This window comes from Pan troglodytes, chromosome 12 (assembly GCF_028858775.2).
Source record: "Pan troglodytes isolate AG18354 chromosome 12, NHGRI_mPanTro3-v2.0_pri, whole genome shotgun sequence".
In the NCBI taxonomy this organism is placed as follows: domain Eukaryota; kingdom Metazoa; phylum Chordata; class Mammalia; order Primates; family Hominidae; genus Pan; species Pan troglodytes.
Genome location: NC_072410.2, coordinates 57,319,160 through 57,333,515, shown reverse-complemented (window position 1 = coordinate 57,333,515; position 14,356 = coordinate 57,319,160). Strand labels below are relative to the sequence as shown.

At 43.3% G+C, this 14,356-nt stretch overlaps 1 protein-coding gene across 6 annotated transcripts in view; it reads right to left on the bottom strand.

The window, feature by feature from the left end:
* SPRED2 (sprouty related EVH1 domain containing 2) overlaps positions 1-14,356 on the bottom strand; it is a 124,787-nt gene that overhangs the window by 75,292 nt on the left and 35,139 nt on the right. The gene's annotated exons all lie outside the window — the stretch shown is intronic.

The following is a 14,356-nucleotide window of genomic DNA, read 5'->3' as shown; positions in this document are numbered from 1 at the left end:
CACCTGCTTTGGCTTCCCAAAATGCTGGCATTGCAGGTGTGAGCCACCACGCCCAGCCTGCTTTCCACTTCTAATGAATACTTATAAAGCCTCTTATGACCTTGCTGACTGATTAAAGGAAAAATTAAAAATTTCCTAAGATTTCCCCTTTACATAAGAGGAGATGCCCACGCCCTCTGGGGAGTTGGAGGGCGTCTGAACAGGAACTTCCATTAACCGCCATTGTGAACTGGGCTACCCAGACACAAAGGCTGCCCATGTTGTCTTTGGCAGTTGCTTCACAGGTAACCATGCCAGTGCAGCAGTGGAGGGGAGGCGTGGCAGAGGGATGGGAGTTAGGAGAGTCAGCATGACCCTCTTTCACCTTCCTGGTCTGATACAGTGGTGGGGAGAAACCAGAGAGGAAGAAGGTCATCTGATGTTTGATTCCCTACCCACTGCCACCAAGAAGTGGAAGGAGAAGGGCAAGAACCTAGGATTTTCGTACCTAGAAACTTTAAATGAGCTCTCATTTCTTTGGAAACGATGACCTTTTCAGGGAAAATGCTTATGGGCTCTTGAGTTCCTTTAGAGCAAAGCAGCAGAAGAGACATATGATGATCACCACTCCCCCTAATAAATGCAGACCTGCGTTAGTGTTTTTCAAGAGGAAGAAAAACACTGGACATCCCAAATAGCTTCCTAAATGTTCAGGTAAAGTTGATTTTTCCAGCAATTGTTAACTGATCATGCCCATGGGAGATGGTGAGGCAAAGAAGGGTGATGATATTGTATCAGAAAGCACAGGACTGGCCGGGTGCGGTGGCTCACGCCTGTAATCCCAGCACTTTGGGAAGCGGGGGTGGGAGGATCGCCTGAGGTCAGGAGTTTGAGACCAGCCTGGCCAACAGGGTGAAACCTCATCTCTACTAAAAATACAAAAATTAGCCGGGCGTGGTAGCGGGTGCCTATAATCCTAGCTACTCGGGAGGCTGAGGCAGGAGAATTGCTTGAACCCGGGAGATGGAGGTTGCAGTGAGCCGAGATTGTGCCATTGCACTCCAGCCTGGGCGACAAGAGTGAGACTCTGTCTCAAAAAAAAAAAAAAAAAAAAAAAAAGGCACTGGTATCAGAAGGTCTTCACCAGATTTAATCAAGGGAACTTCTTACCCCAGCAGGGCATTCAGCAACCACAATAGTAGTAGCAGCACCTAACAATTATGGAGACAAGTATTCACTAGGTAAGGGCCAGGTCACGTCCTCTCTATCGTACCTCTCATGGCATTGGTACCATCTGTACTCTTTTTGTTTACATGCTTCTATGCATATTGTGTATCTCCCCCTTAAGAATGTAAGATCACTTCTGATTATGCAAGACCCAGAACAGTGCTGCAAACTTAGTAAGCTCATAATGCAATCATGAATTTGACAAATATACATCATCTTCATCCTTACAGTATGGCTTCCATTTTTATAGGGGAAGAGAGATCAAGTAAAGCTCGGACTATCTATATAAGGAAGGAAATTTCAGGTTTGGGCTCTTCAGCTGTCATTCTGTATATTCAGAGCACTCTGTGTTTCAGAAGTCTTGGGCATAAAAGCATCTTTTAAAAATAACGTCTACTTTTGTAACAAACCTGCACGTTGTGCACATGTACCCTAAAACTTAAAGTATAATTTAAAAAAACAACAAAACAAAAAATAAGAATGTCTACTTTAGAGACCCAGCTTTCCCACCACACTTCACCCAGAACTCACACGGACGAACAGTTTTCTACATATGGCTAAGAGCTTTTTTTTTTTAAGTTGAACCTGTTTGTAATGTTACAGAAAAACACTTCAACGTAAAGTATTCAGTGAATACCATAAACGTCTAAAACTCCAAAGGGGAAGCCGGTGGGGCTCTCACAGTATTGATGGAGTGAATTTAAGGCACTGTCTAAATGCCTTGTGCGGTGTGGGCTGTGTGGGAGGTGCACAGTGGGTGCTGGCTCCCTCTGTTGGGGTCACAGAACACAGGGGCAGGAATTCTACATTGCTGACCGGAACAATCTCCTCAGCCACCTCTGCCTTGGTCTGTACTGCCGCTCTCACACTTTCTCTTTAAGGAATACAGTCATTGCTCTCTAGTGATGCCCACCACACAAGGAATCCTATTCACAGAGGTGTCTTGTTTCCATAGCTAAAACAGTCATTTGTAACACAGATCAGCTGGTTTTCACAGAAAACAATGGTAAGCACACCTAGGTCTCAGTTTACTTAGCAGAGAGCAACAGCTAAATATATTCAATTCTGATACCAATAAATGAAAAATCATAGCAAAATCATCAAAACATATCTGTAAACACTTCTAAATTATTTTGGAAGTAACTAGGGCCTACATTGGAAAGGTTAGGTATTTGTGTGCATACTAACTCCAGAGTGAAGATACTATAGAGTTTGGTTAAAACAAATTTAAAAATTTAAATATATAAATGCATTTCCAATTTAGATCTAAAGACTATGAAACTAAAAATGCCGATTTACCATAAACATATAATATATATACATGTATATGAAAGGAAATGTATACACACTGAAAACCTAGGGAAAGCAAATTCTTTTCTTTTTCTTTTTTTTTTTGAGAGTTTGGCTCTGTTGCCCAGGCTGGAGTGCAGTGGCATGATCTCAGTTCACTGCAATCTCCGCCTCCCACATTCAAGCGATTCTCCTGCCTCAGCCTCCCAAGTAGCTGGGATTACAGATGTGCACCACCATGTCCGGCTAATTTTTGTATTTTCAGTAGAGACAGGGTTTCACCATGTTGGCCAGGTTGGTCTCGAACTCCTGACCTCAAGTGATCTGCCTCGGCCTCCCAAAGTGCTGGGATTACAGGCATGAGCCACCACGCCCAGCGGAGAACGAATTTCTAAAAGCCACCACGATGCAGCCATGCAGCTCGCGTCTTCAGCTTCAGCACATCACACAGCCGCACAGAGCTGGGCCAGCGCCTCACCCACACGCTGTGTTCACTTATTTTAATAAAGCGTGTATGGGGAAAAGAAAGTTCAACCTGAGTGAATCCAGTGCTTATGAAACTCTGAATATAAGCCCTCAAGGTAAAGATCGCGTGTCTCCTATTAGGGGCCGGGCCAAAGACATTATCAGTGCCCAACAAATGACGGTGAGGTCATGCCAGCCCTAGGCGGCATGTGGGCAGGGCCGCCCTGCCTGCCCAGTGCCTGGCTCCCAGCTAAAGTACCTGCTCCTACTTGATCCTGGGCCTTGAAAAATTAGCCAAGGCCCATGGGCTTACGGCTCCATTTTCAGTGACTTCTTGAGCCCATAAGAGTATAGTGAGTACAGTGAGGGTGGCTGGGAGATGTCCTGGTCTCCTACTGCAGGGTTCACCATGTGCTCTTAGGGGCTGTTATCAATTGGGCAGGAAGTCCCTCAGTCCCCTCCAGTGATTCTTCCAGGGCAGACAAAGGACCAAAAGCAGGAGGGGGGTGGTGAAAAGCAATTTTTCCCCAAAACAGGCACACACACACACACACACACACCCCCCAACTAAAAACACTACTGTTGTGTTCACGGATGTTTCCTAGGTACCCAAAGCAAAACCCAAACCCTGAGCATGTGGTTTCATATTATAAAGGCCCTATTCTTTAATTAAAATGGTCTTTCTCCATCTCACTGTAGCCCACCCCCTCCTTGGCTCAGGGGTAAATTGCTCTCCCAGGCAGCCACACAAGCCACCAATTCAGCCAATATCCACAGAGAAAGCTGGCGAGTCACTGGGATTTGAAAGGTTCAACAGGTGGGGGTCAGGGCAGAGATTCTGTATTGGGAGGGGCAGGCATCAGGGCTGCAGGACTCCTGCCTGTCCCTATGCTCTGGCCTCTGAGACCCCAGCCCTCTTTCCTCTGGAGGATGAAAGGCCCTTCCCTTCACAGCTCTGTGCCAGTGTGAGGAATCCATCTGGCCAGGCCAGAGAGTTCAATTCTCCCTTGTTCTCACCCCAAGAGATGCCTCATTTCCTCTTCCAGAGACAGCAATACAAAGACATGCTCAACCTTTTTTTTTTTTTTTTTTTTTTTTTTTTTTTTTTTTTTAAGGGAACACCTTGCCTTGGGAGAAGCACAATCTTTCCTTTGAACACGAAACATTCTAAAGACACCCTACTTTTACAGTGGAGAAACAGTTAATTTTTCTACATTACTTCTCTTACCCCTGAAGGGTGTGTTGGGGGAGGAAGGAGGGTGACACCCACTTTTGAGAAACATATAGATTCTGCGAAACATAAGACACACAGTCCAAATTTAAACTTTGTTTTAGCTTAAGCATCCCAGTCCCCACAAGGAAGTACCCCAAACTTTGTTGTGTTATTTGTTTATTAACAGATATCTAAGATTTAAAAGCAAAAACATCACCCATAGCTAAAAAGAAATGTAGATGTGGTGCTTCTACCTCATGAGTGAGGAACGCTGGTGCCCTCTCATTGTTCAATTAATGTGACAAAACAAACAATTAACCAGAATTTCTGGCATCGTTCTCAGAAATTCTGACAAGTTCAGACAATAACTAAAGGTATTTCTTTTTGATACAGAAATGGAGTTGCTCTAACTTGAATGATGGTTAGGAAGATCTTTGCCATACACAGACTTTGAAGGAGTGAGAAATTTTGCAGGAGTAAAATGGCATTATTAATAAAAAATTGAAATACATTTTTAAAAAATGGAAAGTAAAGCAAGTTTGTTGAAGAAGTGTTTAAAACAGGTAAGCAAAAACAATAAACCCACTACTCGGAGATAATACTGTTAACAAAACAATGTGCAAGTGTGAGGGTCTTTGTGGAGCAAAGCTGAGGATGGACACCCTGATACACATCACCCCTTTCCTATGTTTGGATTCTTCCTGCAATTCGCAGAGACCAGAACCCTCACGGAAGCTTGTGACACCTACAGAAATGTTTGATGGTCTGGGCAGAGGAGCCAAAATCACCTTTCTGAGAGGAAGGTGACTGATGAGCCAGACCTGGCAAAATAAAAGAAAAGGAGAAGTGTTTCCAGAAATAACCAAGGCTGCACCTGCACCCAGTCCTTTGCCACAAGACCATGTAGCAAAACTGAAAGAACTCTATCACCAGAGAACAGTAACTCTGCCATGGAAATCCCCGCCCCGGCTCCCTCCCGACAGGTGGAAGATGTTTCCTCTGTGTAAGGTCAAAGGCAGTCCTGGCAATGACTGTGGGGCTGGAGTGAGCCTGGCCAGCCCAGAGGTTTGGCGTGGGGAGTAACAGCATCGTTACTGTTGAGAGAGGCAGCAAGAGGAGAGGCTGGAGTCGGGGATCTACAGAGATGCAGGAGGTGGTCAATGGCCCAGACTCTGGATCCGAACTGCCTGAGTTCAAATCCAGATTCTGTCAAGGGCTGTGTGGCTATGGGTGAATTACTCCATCTCTCTATGCCTCTGTAAATGGGGATGCAACAACAGTATCTACTTCATAGGGTTATGATGATTAAAGTGTGAACCACCAAAAGCATTTAGAGCACTGTGGGCTACATGTAAATGCTATTTAAGTCTTTGCACATTTACTCTTTTCCTGTATTTTCTAGAACAAGTCACATTAATTTTATCATCAGAAAATCTACTCCCTGGGCCAAGCACAGTGGCTCATGCCTGTAATCCCAGCACTTTGGGAGGCCGAGGCAGTGGATCACTTGAGCTCAGGAGTTTGAGACCAGCCTAGGCAACATGTAAAACCCCGTCTCTATAAAAAATGCAAAATAAAATTAGCTGGGTGTGGGGGTGCATGCCTGTAGTCCCAGCTACTTGGGCGGGTGAGGTGGGAGAATCGCTTGAGCCTGGGAGGCAGAGGCTGCAGTGAGCCAGGTTCATGCCACTGCACTCCAGCCTGGGTGACAGAGCGAGACTCCATCTCAAAAAAAAAAAAAAAAATCTACTGCCTGACTACCACACAGGCCCCATGAGCTTGTCACTTTATCTTTGGCCCTTCCTTTCAAATGGGCACAACCTCACCTTAATGTGTACACACACACACACGAATCATTAATTGTCCAGAGTAGGACTTCCAGTGCTAAAACCAGGGCAGTACCAGGCCAACGGGAACAGGTGGTCACCTTAATATAACATAAAAGAATAAACAAGAAAAACAAGAGTCATGCCAGTAACACCACAGCTCAGAAATGATGGACCCATGCTAACATTCTGGTGTAGTTCCCGAAATTCTTTTGCTATGCACGTTTTAGGCAAACTTTAGGCAAAATTTGGATCATGTTATGTAGGCAGAATTCTGTATTGGATTTTCATTCAGTTTTGTATTGCCCATCTTATTAACATTCCTTAAAAGTACTATTTTCCAAGGCTGCATAATATATCAATAGAATGTTCCAGGTGGCTTAACCATTTTAATAGGTTCTTATCAACAGTTTCACTCACAAAACTTTAAACACTGCCCATAAATGTGTTTTCACTTGACTATTATCTTTAAGTTTCTAGAGGAGAAATTTTTAGACAAGAGGATGAATTTTTTTTTTAAAAGAAGTATTACAGGTTACCAAACTGCTTTCCAGAAAGGGTGCACTAAATTCTACTCTCAAACAACAGTGCATGAAAAATGTTCCCTCACCAAAACCACAATAGCATTTTAAAATATTTTTCTTTTTGGTAATAATAACAGTTGAAAAGCTGCTATTATGTTTTCATTGCATTAGTTTAAATTTGTAGGGTTAAATATATTGTACTATATTTATTTAGTCAACTATATATTTCTTTTTTGTTAGCCTGGTGTTTTTTAAAAAGTATTAAGTTATCTGTTTTCTCCTGGTTGTCTGTCTCTTTTTATAATCTCCTGAACTCTTCATAGTTTTATATTAACTCTTAATGGAGGCAAATTTTATATATTTGTTAAATTTGTCTCTGATATTGCACAAACTTATGTTTCGAAATTTATCAGTGATTTCCTCTGTCATTTCTTCCAGAATTTCTTTTTTTTTTTTTTTTTTTTGGAGACAGGGTCTTGCTCTGTCACCTACACTGGAGTGCAGTGGTGCAATCATGGCTCCCTGAAGCCTCAACCTTCTGGGCTCAAGCGATCCTCCCACTCAGCCTCCCAACCACAGGTGACAACAGGTGTGCACTACCATGCCTGGCTAATTTTAATTTTTGTAGAGACAGGGTATCATTATGTTGCCCAGGCTGGTCTCGAACTCTTGGGCTCAAGTGATCCTCCTACCTCAGCCTCCCAAAGTGCTAAGATTACAGGCGTGAGCCACTAAACCCAGTCTCTTCCAAAACTTTTATGTGTGGACAACCCTTCTTCCTTTAGAGAGGAGTTGAATATCCACCTACATGTTCTTCTAGTTTATTTTTTATTTTAAGGATTTCGTTTTTTTAGTATTCATCTTATAGTCTTAAAATGTGAGGTCAAGCTCTATATTAGAACAAAATCACAAAGCCCATGGTACAATGGAGTTGTGTTGAAATGAGGAAATTGTTAGAAATTAAATCCGCAGGATACAAACTAGGGATTTGCATGAGACCTACTCTCAGTAATGAATCAGCTCATTAAAAAGCTGTACTTGACAATGAATAGGATTAATCAGAACATGCCAGGGACACTCAGTCCTCCCCCTCCTCCAAGCCCTTGTCTTCCTAAGGGTTGTCGGGGAAGACTGTTGAGAGTGGCAAGGATGAGGGATGGAAGCAGAGGGCAGCACATGGACCAGCACGGGACCATGGATCCGTCAGACCTCCATGAACTAGAGATTCTACCTGCTACTCAACAGCAAGAAAAGGAACTTCGAGGAGCCTGCAAAGAGTTTAAAATAGATCTCTCCTTTTCAAAAGGCAAAAGATCATGGAACTAGCTATTTTTCTTATAAAAAGTTGTTGCTACAGAGATAAAAATAAGGCAGTATGTTATTTTAAATAATCCTAAATGTAGCTTCCAACCACTTTTAGACTCCTGCACAGAGATAGATGCAGTACTATTGTAAAAAACCCAATGTTGCGAATGTGGCATCTCTCCCCAGGCTGACCCTCCACCTACATTTCCAACCTCTACTCCCTTCCCCAAAATCCAGAGCTGAAAATTGCTATTTTATGCAATACCTGTTTAGTGATTAATCATTAAGGCTTTTTTTTTTTTTTTCTTTTTTTTGAGATGGAGTCTGGCTCTGTCTCCCAGGCTGGAGTGCAGTGGCACAATCTCGGCTCACTGCAACCTTCACCTCCCGGGTTCAAGTGATTCTCCTGCCTCAGCCTCCCGAGTAGCTGTGACTACACAGACACGTGCCACTACCGCCCGGCTAATTTTTGTGTTTTTAGTAGAGACAGGGTTTCATCATGTTGGCCAGGCTGGTCTCGAACTCCTGACCTCAAATGATCCACCCGCCTCTGCCTCCCAAAGTGCTAGGATTATAGGTGTGAACCACTGCGCCTATTATTTTTTGTTGTTGTTGTTTTTACACTTTATAATAACGGTCATTATAAAGCGATTTACCAGAAATGAGAAAGACTTATTGGTGTCTCCTGGTCTGTGGCCCCCTTCTCAAAACAACTATCTCAAGTATTCCCTCATACTAGGGAAACATGAACTATTTTCTTTGGAGAATTCATTTATTCATTCATTCAGTCATTGTTATTGCCAACTGTCAGGCTACTCTTGATAATGGAACAGAAACCCACAATGGAGTCAAAGCTGCATTCCAGTTGCAGCTCTGGCACCTAATAGCTGGGGGGTCTTGAGCAAGCTTCTAAACCTTCTGAACCTGGGTTCCTCATTTCTGAAATGGGGCTAAAACTACACAAGCAAAAAATGTTATGAGGAGTATAAGGACGTGTGAAATACTAAGGCAGGAAAATTGTAACATGTCAATGAATAGCAGCTGCTACTTGAAAAAAAAAGCTTTCCCTGTGCCCAATGCATCTCTGGATGAGATGTCTCCCTCATATGTAAATTTTTAAAAGTCCAGCAAACAATTTAAATTCTCATTTCCTCTCAGGTAGCTAATCTGCTAGAAATAGACCAACCACACAGTTCAACAACTATGCAATTATACATCATTTGGTTTAGGAAGATGATGCCACAGATGCATCCTCACTTTTAAAATTCTCAGGTGCCTGGCAAAGGATGCTGCTTTTAGAGACCTGCCCTCCATCAGGGTGGCTGCTGGCGCCCTGCACAGACCACTCGGATAGAGGCAGCTGTGAATGGACAGGAACAAGGGCTTAATGGACCTTCCATTTAAAAGCAGCCTCAATGAACACAAAAACTGAGAATGAGAAAGGCCTCTGGGTCAAATCTAAGTGAGGAACACATACTTTATGACAACAGGTTTCACAGACGCTAGATCCAACATTCATCGGACCCACTGGAACTTAGAGAAGAACAAACACGTGCCCTGCCCCCTCCCTGGTGCTTACAAACACCCATCAGGACAGGGCTTTGTCCCCTGTGTGTGCACCTCAGTCCCAGGCCTCCTTGCTTTTCTGCTACGGTACTAAGATTGCTAGGAGCCACGAGGGGTTTTGCTTACTATTTCTATTTCCCGGGACACTGAAGTCCGCTTCCGATCACAGTGAGGCGCAGGGAGGGTTGAATGCAAAGGACTAGATATTCAAGTGCTGGCTAAAAGGCTTTTTCATTTTTATATGAAGAGAAAATAAAACAACAACAACTGCATTTTCACATTATGCTACTTCTGTCTTTTTCTTAGGCAAATGTATGCTAATTGTAGTGATTTTTATCTATTTTCTGACCGAGGAAAATAGAAGACTGCTGTGGGTTGGGGTTGATTCTAGTAGCAAGGGTACAAGAGATGTCCGGTGGCCAGGATTTGCCATCCCCAGTAACCTTGGGTGTACTTCTCCATCACCCAAGGTAACTCCTCCCGAGGTATCCAGCCCACTGATTGTTCATCCCCGTGTCCCTGCCTGACCCCTGTCATTCCACTGGGCCTCGGATCTAAGTGTTCCACGATCTCCAGCACTTCTCGCTCCGTGGCCCCAGCTCCTGGCCTCCACACACTCTTCCCTTACCAACGTTAACCCTCCACGGATTTTGTCTATCACTAGGTCCAGCCCTGATACCTGTCTTCAGCCCCAGCTGAATGGGCAGAGTGTCCCAACCTGACCTTCAAGTCTGTGTGTGGGGTTGAAAAAGAAGAGGACTTCCCCCCTTCCCCTTCTCTCCAGGGTTCTTACCACTGCAGTACCCTACGCAGTGGAAGTTAGAAGCCTCTGCCCCAACTGAACCCCAGCTCCCTCACACTCATCCATTCAGCTGAACCCCAACTCCCTCACACTCATCCATTCCTTTCTACCACACCCCGCATCACCTGTCTCTCATGGCTTCCTGTAGTGTCTTGACTTACCTCTGCCTCTGACCTCAATTCATCTTGCACATCATATACGATCCACTTCTAAAAAGTCATTTAAGGTCTCTAAATGTGTACTCGGTTTCCTCATGGGTAGAAGTGGGCATCAACAGCACCTATCTCATAGGGCAGTTATGAGAATTAAAACAGGTTAGGGGTATCGGGCACCTGGGATAGTGTCCAGCATACAGTAATGAACTCAAATATCAAATATTTTTGCAGTTACTGCTGGAAGTCCTGCTGTGGCCACGTCACACTCCATTAAAAACCTTCAATTGCTCCCTGCTGCTTACAGAGTAATTAGCTCAGGACTCAGGGTCCTTTTTTCCATCTGCCTCAAGTCACTTTTTTTCCCTAAACTTTATCTCTTCAAATTACTCCTTTTTTTCTTCAAATATCTTTTGCTTTGGCTAAAGCCTGCTCAGTTCAAATCTGGAATTGAACTGTCTTGGGTTCAAATCTCCACTCTAACCACTTATGAGCCTTTCTCGGGCAAGTTATTTTAATGCTGCAGGCCTTAGTTTTCTTGCGAGGAAAAAAGTTTTCTTATGAGGAGGATTAGATGGGATAATGTGGGTGAGGCCTCAGTCAAGGGCATGGCAATGCAGTTAAAGGTTGATCACTTCCTCTTTTCCACCCGTTTTGGTTTTGTTTTCTAACTTTTGTGCTATATCTCTGCCTAAAACTTCCCTCTCTGCACAGATAAACCTGTCCTTCAAGGCTCAACTCAAATGTCACCTTCTCCACGTGGGTTTACTTGAAACCCACCCACTAATTTCCTTCCCCCACCAAATACCTACGGCGCATCATGCTATTCTTGGACACAACAGCAAAAGCTCCCGTGTGCTTGCCCTATGTCCTACACTTGACTGACAACATTTGTGGACAGGCCCCATGTCTGATTCATCTTTGAGTTCTCCACACGGTCCTGCATATAGCAGAAACTTGGTAAATATTTGCTGAGTGAAAGAACAAATTTTTGGAGCAAAGGCAAGAGGGAGTTCCAAGCTTTGAAGACTATGGAACCAGCACTGTAGTATAACTGAGCAACAGGACAGAGATGGGTTTGTCCTGGGACATACTAGAGAAGTAAAGAATTTTTTTATTCCAAAGGAGCAGTGAAGCCAAACTATACAAAGTGAAGTGAAGCCAGCTTCCCCTGTCTCCTCCAAGTGAAGCATGGCCGCCTCCCCAGAGCCAAGGGTGGCTGCCATTTTAAACAAATAAGTCACCCTGCTCTGATGCAAACAGCCCTCAGTGCTTCAGTCCTGAAGGGAGGGACTCTTGTATACCATGCACTTGAAAAATTAGATCTTTGTTTCCAAGAGGCTATTCTAAACTTCTAACCAGGCCTGTCTGCTTAGCAATCTCCTTAAAAGCATGTGCTGGTAGCAAGTACAGCTGCATTCTTAATCACTTACACCCCACAACCAACTAAAGATAGCTTGAGGAGGTCTGCCATATGCCAAATTCTTCTTTTAAATAAGAACACAAGAATCGTTCATGAAAAAAAAAATTCAGTCATAGCCATCAGAAAAGGGAAAAGGAAAAAGATTTGACTTTTCTCTCCTTGTTTTGAATGAAATACCAAAGTAGAAAAATTTTGATAGAGAAACAGATACACACTACATCTTGGCACCAGGCTTATGTATCTGCATGGCCTGGCCTCTGAGACCCCTATCACAGTATTTACTCCTGAGTACCCTGAAAATGACTCAGGCCTGTCAGAAGTTAGCCACCGACAGCGCCAAGTAATAAACCCAGCCCTCACCGCCCCCATCCTGAACAAATGAGCAGGGTTAACTTTTCTCACTGGCAACCAGAATGGGTTGTAGCTTATGACATGTCTCTCTTTTTCCTTTTTACCTAAACCCTACTAATCACTCAAAGCAAAGCTCAATTCCTTTCTCTTCTGTCAAGCTTTTCACAACTACCTAAACCAAGATAATTTCTTGGTCCATCACTAGGTCCAACCCTGCCCAGCTGTGGGCAGAATGTCCCAACCTGACCCTTCAAATTTCTACAATCTGTTTCTAGCATCACTTTTTTTTTTTTTTTTTTTTTGCCCTTTACTCACAATACAAGGTAACATATGTATAATCCACAGACCCAGGCCTTTCTAAATAGATTGCCCACTTCCTGAAGACAGGAGCCTCATCTTAGCTAGACTCCTTTAGACATATCCCCCACTCCAAAGTACCTGAGCTACATGGATGAGTAGAATCGATATTGTGAAAATGACCATACTGCCAAAAGCAATCTACAAATTCAATGCAATTCCCATCAAAATACCACCATTATTCTTCACAGAACTAGAAAAAAAATCCTAAAATTCACATGCAATCAAAAAAGAGCCTGCATAGCCTAAGCAAGACTAAGCAAAAAGAACAAATCTGGAGGCAACCTATTACCTGATTCCAAACTATACTGTAAGGCCATAGTCACCCAAACAGCATGGTAGTGGTATAAAAATAGGCACATAGACCAATGGAACAGAATAGAGAACCAAGAAATAAAACCAAATACTTGCAGACAACTGATCTTTGACAAAGCAAACAAAAACTTAAAGCAGAAAAAGAACACCCTATTCAACAAATGGTACTGGGATAATTGGCAAGCCACATGTAGAGAAGGAAACTAGATCCTCATCTCTCATCTTATACAAAAATCAACTCAAGATGGACCAAAGACTTAAATCTAAGGCTTGAAACCAAAGAGATTTTAGAAGATAACATTGGAAAAACCCTTCTAGACATTGGCTTAGGCAAAGACTTCATGACCAAGAACCCCAAAGCAAATGCAACAAAAACAAAGATATATGGGACTTAAACTTAAAAAGCTTCTGCACAGCAAAAGAAACAATCAGCACCGTTAGCAGACAACCCGCAGAGTGGGAGAAAATCTTCACAATCTATACATCCAACAGAGGACTAATATCCAGAATCTATAAGAACTCAGCGAGAAAAAAAAAAAAAATCCCATCAAAAAGTGGGCTAAGAACGTGAATGAACAATTCTCAAAAGAAGATATACAAATGGCCAACAAGCATATGGAAAAATACTCAACATCACTAATTATCAGGGCAATGCAAATCAAAACCACAATGAGATACCACCTCACTCCTGCAAGAATGGCCATAATCAAAAGATCCAAAACTAATAGATGTTGGTGTGGATGTGCTGAAAAGGGAACACTTTTACACTGTTGGTGGGAATGTAAACTAATACAACCACTATGGAAAACAGTGTGGAGATTCCTTAAATAACTAAAAGCAGAACTGCCATTTGGTCCAGCAATCCCACTACTGGGAAAAGAAGTCATTATATGAAGAAGATACTTTCACATTCATGTTTATAGAAGCACAATGCGCAACTGCAAAAATATGGAACCACCCCAAATGCCTGTCAACCAACAAGTGGATAGAGAAAATGTGGTATAGCTGGGCGCGGTGGCTCATGCCTGTAATCCCAGCACTTTGGGAGGCCAAGGTGGGCGGATCACGAGGTCAGGAGATCGAGACCATCCTGGCTAACACGGTGAAACCCTGTCTCTCTTAAAAAATAAGCCGGGTGTGGTGGCGGGCGCCTGTAGTCCCAGCTACTCGGGAGGCTGAGGTAGGAGAATCGCTTGAACCTGGAGGCAGAGGTTGCGGTGAGCCGAGATCACGCCATTGTACTCCAGCCTGGTCAACAAGAGCGCAAATCTGTCTCAAAAAAAAAAAAAAAAAGGTGTATATGTATATATATATATATACATATACACCATGGAATACTACTACTCAGCCATAAAAACGAACAAAATAATGGCATTTGCAGCAACCTGGATAGAACTGGAAACTATTATTCTTTTTTTTTTTTTTTTTTTTTTGAGAGGGAATCTCTCTGTCGCCCAGGCTGGAGTGCAGTGGTGCGATCTCAGCTCACTGCAACTTCTGCCTCCTGGGTTCAAGTGATTCTTCTGCCTCAGCCTCCCAAGTAGCTGGAACTACAGGTGCA